Source organism: Lolium rigidum, chromosome 6, assembly GCF_022539505.1.
Source record: "Lolium rigidum isolate FL_2022 chromosome 6, APGP_CSIRO_Lrig_0.1, whole genome shotgun sequence".
In the NCBI taxonomy this organism is placed as follows: Eukaryota; Viridiplantae; Streptophyta; class Magnoliopsida; order Poales; family Poaceae; genus Lolium; species Lolium rigidum.
Genome location: NC_061513.1, coordinates 274,288,312 through 274,293,881, shown reverse-complemented (window position 1 = coordinate 274,293,881; position 5,570 = coordinate 274,288,312).

The window sequence follows — 5,570 nt, the reverse complement described above, 5'->3', positions numbered from 1 at the left end:
GTGGCGGTTTGTATTGCATCTCGGCCCAGTCCACCAGGAAATCTGCCAGCGCCTGCGACTTAATCGCATCTCTTCTTTCGTATCTCGGCACATATGGTGCCAATTGGATTGCCCAGTTTGCGATCCTGCCGCTTGCGTCCTTGTTGCCGATGATCTCCGAGATAGAAGCTTCGCACACCACCGTCATCGGGTGCTCCTCGAAATAATGCTTGAGCTTCATGGCGGCCATGAACACGCCGTAAGTCATTTTCTGGTAGTGCGGGTAGTTTTGCTTTGAAAGGGAGAGCACCTCGCTCAGATAGTATACCGGCCTCTGCACGGTTTTTCCTTCCTGTTCTCTTTCTACCACAACCACAACACTCACAACCCGGTTTGTTGCTGCTATGTAAAGCAACATGGGTTCCTTTTCCAAAGGAGATGCCAGTATCGGTGCGGTGGCCAGCATCTTTTTTAGCTCGTTGAATGCCGCATCGGCTTGCGGGGTCCAGACGAAAGTGTCTGATTTTTTCATTAGTGCATACAGAGGCAAGGCTTTTTCTTCTAACCGGCTTACGAACTGGCTTAAGGATGCCAAGCATCCGGTGAACTTTTGCACGTCATTGAGACATTGTGGCAACTCCATCCTTTCGATGGCTCTGATTTTAACTGGATTGACTTCTATTCCGCGGCTTGATACCAGGAAACCGAGCAGTTTGCCGGCTGGTACTCCGAAGGTGCATTTTGCCGGGTTAGGTTTCATCTGGAACCTCCTCAAGTTATCAAATGTTTCCCTCAGATCATCGATCAAGGTCTTTTACCTTAGTTTTTATCACGACATCGTCAACATACACCTGCACGTTTTTACCGATTTGGTTGTGAAGGCATTTTTGCATACAGCACTGGTATGTTGCGCCGGCATTTCTCAAACCAAAAGGCATAGTGACATAGCAATAAGCCCCGTGCGGGGTAACGAAAGCAGTTTTTATTTGATCTTCCTTTTTCAGGGGAATCTGGTGGAAACCGGAATAAGCATCCAGAAACGACAACAGTTCACATCCAGCTGTGGAATCGATCACCTGATCAATTCGGGGCAGCGGGAACGGGTCCTTGGGGCAAGCTTTGTTTAACTTGGTATAGTCAATGCACATGCGCCAAGCCTTGGGTGCCTTCGGGTCTTCCTCCTTCTTCTTCTCGACCAGCACGGGGTTTGCCAGCCACTCGGTATGCAGGACCTCGACAATAAAGCCGGATACCAGCAGTTTTGTTACTTCTTCTCTGATGATCTTCCTTCTGTCTTCAACGAACCGGCGTAAAGGTTGCTTCACCGGCTTAGCGTCCTTCCGGACATTCAGAGAGTGCTCAGCCAACTTCCTCGGCACACCCACCAAGTCATCAGTAGACCAGGCGAAGATGTTCCGATTCTCACGGAGGAAGTTGACGAGCGCGATTTCCTATGCCTCACTCAGGCCGGCACCGATACGAACGGTGCGCTCTAGGTAAGCCGGATCCAGCACAATGTCCTTCGTCTCCTCTAATGGTTTGAATGTTGTTCCGCCAAGCTGGGCGCTCATTGCCGCTAAGTTCAGCTGGGATGATTGAGCCAGCGCGACAGCAGTTTGCATCCTTCTTTTTTCCTCATCTATGACCAGCGATTCGGCCAAGTTTGATCCGACTGATGTGGTTTCCAGCGAGACCTTATAGTTTCCCACCACGGTTAAGGGACCGTTAGGTGCCGGCATCTTCATTTTTAGGTAAGCCGTATGAGTGGATGCCATGAATTTCGCCAATGCCGGTCTCCCAAGCAGAGCATGGTAAGGGCTGTCCAGATCGACCACCTCAAACAGAATGTTCTCGACACGGCAGTTATCTCGGCCGCCGAACAGCACATCAACCCGGACCTTTCCCATTGGCGAGCAGGACAACCCCGGAACTATGCCATGGAATGTCGTGTGGCTTGGCTCCAGCATGTTTTGAGTTATGCCGAGCGTGTGCATGGTGTGCCGGTACATGATGTTGATGTTGCTGCCATTGTCCACCAGCACCTTGCTGAACCGGACCCGCGATGATGGCCCATGCATGATTGGGTCTACCACCAGGGCGTATCCGCCTGGATTAGGCATCACTTTCGGATGATCCTTGAATGACCAAGTGATTTCCTGCTCCGACCATAGCATGTACTTTGGTACTGCCGGTATGACGGCGTTTACTTCCATGGAGCGCCGATGCATGCTTTGGCGGTCTCTTGGTTCGGTCACGAAGACCACACAACACATATCCGGATCATGGTAAACATTCCGGCTAACATAGGCATCCCGAATGGGCCTGCCAAATAAGGTACCCGGGGATAATCGAAGGCCCATGACCCGAAGAATACAAAGTCTGGAAGCCCAATAAAGCGTCGATATGGAAGATAGAGATAGATAAGGAATAAAGAGATTTGTAATTGTACGGGACGGACTCGCAGAGTCTCTCGAGCTTTGTAACTTGTACGATACGAAAGCCTCGGCTCCATCTCCTATATAAGGGGGAGCTGAGGGGGAAAGAAAGGATCAACTCATTGTCAACACAAACCCTAGTTTTTAGCAGTCGAGCACCTTTTCGGCTAAAACCTTCGAGATCTACTTGCCATCTACGTTCCGCGAAACCCTAGTCTACAATCTATAGGCATTGACAAGTTAGAACCTTGTCAATTGGCACCGTCTGTGGGAATTGGAGGCGACAAGGAGCTGATCTCGATGGCATCGACAACATCTTCGACACCTTTGACAATGTCTTCAACATCATCGGTAGCAAGCAACGCGATGGACGGAGGTAAACAGATCAAAACTAGTCTTGTTGATTTTGTACCTCACCCTCCCGCCCGTGTGGATGCATATGCCTATCTGGAGGAGCCAATGGAGATGACGTTCGGGAGTTTCCACTTCCGCGTTGGGAAAGAAGGATCGCATCGTCTCGCGGTACCGATTTCTTCGGGACCGTTGGCGGCTGATTCCGATTTCTCGGGATCATCATCATCGTTCGAGTTAGGCAACGAAGAGATTTCGCCATCAAGCTTCATCAAGCCCGCCGCAAGCGGAAAACTCGCCGATATGTTCGGCAGCATGTCCTTCGGGTCGTGCACAGACTCAGATCAGAGCAGAGACTCAGAAAGCGTCGACAGTTTTGACTTCATCGACAGATCTACCTCTATTCGGGAGGTCTTCACCGATCTATATGACGGTGTCACCGACCCTGAAGAGGAAAGTAAATCTACAATATATCATCAGGTCTGTGCAATTGGTGAATCAAGTTGCCGAGAGGATGAAACATCAGAGGCTTTCGATGATTTGGGAAATCCATACATCGATCCCGCTGACCTTACGCGAGGATTGGGAAACAAATACGTTGGGCCTACACCTCGTGAGAAAAAGCAACTTCCGCAAGCAGCCTCGGACAGAGCATCAAGAGCCATGAACGGCACAGAGCCAATGACCACCACAGCCACAGCAGAAGAATTGCAGGCATACCAATATAGACTCGCCCGTGCCGGACGAGAGCTCGAAAAACAAAGAGTTATACTTGAACGAAGGAAAGCTGCAGCCTCTGCGTCAAGTGCGCGCAGAGCGGAATTGAGTCGACAATCAGGAACTTCGGATAACCATAGAGCAGCACGCGCAAGAGGAAGATCTCAGCTGGCTCACATACCCAAGAATGAGCGGGAGCATCTGATTCAGAACCTCGACATGTCTTTTATGTCGATAGATACAAGAGGGAACATCATCATTAAAACACCGGAAGCTGGATACATGGCGACTCAAGCCTTCATATTGGCATCTAGGCCACCTCCTGGTGATCCAAGAGAAGCACTGTATCAAATGGCCATGGCGGGAGTTGGAGCCATGGGAACAGCATTCGCAAGTTCGAGCACACCACAACCTGAAAGTGCTCCAAGGCGAAATAGTCCTCGACCCACTACGGTGGCGCGAGATCATCCACGAGAAGGTGATGCAAGAAACATAGAGGCACAAGCTCGAGTTGACAGAGCGCGTGAAAATAGAGCCAGGCGACACTCGCCAGAAGTCGACGAAGAAGATATGTGTGGACTCCCCTGCTTTACTCGACGAGTTCGCAGAACTCGGGTTCCTTCTGGTTTCAAGTTACCCGACAATTATAAAAAGTTCGATGGTTTGCAAGAACCAGAGGACTGGTTAATCGATTACTTGGAAACAGTAAAATTGTTGGAAGGCACAAGAGCAACGGCTATGCAGAGCATTCAAGTTCATCTTAGCGGAGCCGCAAGATCATGGATAAAGAAGCTACCAGCAGGGTCCATCGACAGCTGGGAAACCTTCGAAGACTTGTTCGTGAAAAATTTCCGGTCCACGTGCAAGAAACCTGCATCCATAGAACAGTTAAGGGCCTGCAAGCAAAAGTATGGTGAACCAATGAGGATGTACATCCAGCGCTGGAACATCATAAAAAACTCGGCAGAAAACGTATCCGACGAAAGAGCAATAGATGCATTTGTTGCGGGGATCCAAAGGAAAGACTTAATTGAGGACTTGGGTAGATCTAACCTGAGAACAATTGCAGAGCTTATGGACATAGCGAATCGCTGGGCAGATGGAGAAGATGCCGTGCAAAACAAGCGGCATAGGTCACCCGAAGAGGATCGCAATAGAAACAATAATCAAAATAGGCGATGATATTCTCGCCAGTACTCAGATTACGACGGTCCCAGCCAAGTGGCGGCTGGCTTCCGAGGAAATAGTGGAGGAAATCATCGGGAGGACTACCAGAGGAGCAGCGAGTAGCGCAGTGAACATAGGGATGCGCCAAGTTCGAGTAGGCAGAATAATCGACCAAGGTTTCAAAGGCCATACAATATATCACCCGAAGATCTTCTGAACGGACCGTGCCAGATGCATTTTTATCTCGATAATGATGGGAAAAGACAGTCAGGCCACCTTCAGAAGGACTGCCGAACTTTCCAAGCTTTGCATAGATATGCGGGACACGCCAATGCACAAGCAGCGAATAGGGAGCACGTGCAAGGACCAAGAAGTGAAGCCCACCTGCCACCACCACCCGCAATTACCAGCGCAAACCAGCATCAGCTGCAGTTGGCGGCAGCTCCAGCCAACAATGGCCCTTACATTGACACGATGGGAGCAGTGTCGATGATTCAGAAAGGCAGACCCTCGAATAGGGCGCAGAAAGTAATTTCGCGACAGGTATATATGGCAGAGAAGATGCCTCCACCAACCATCGAGTACCTGAATTGGTCGGCACAGGACATTGGGTTCACTCAAGCAGACCATCCGCCTCAAGTTCCACGGCCAGGACAAGCAGCTATGATCTTACCAGCTGTAATCACAGGATTTGAAGTCTCTCGCGTATTCATAGATGGAGGGAGCAGTTTTAACCTCATGTACGCACATACATTGAGGAAGATGAATATATCCCTGGCAAATTTGACACCAACGGACACGCGCTTCCATGGCATCACACCTGAGAAGCCGAACTATCCACTGGGAAAGATCGCACTCGACGTTCAATTTGGAACTCGAGAGAATTACAGAAGAGACAAGCTGGAGTTCGAGGTCATAGAT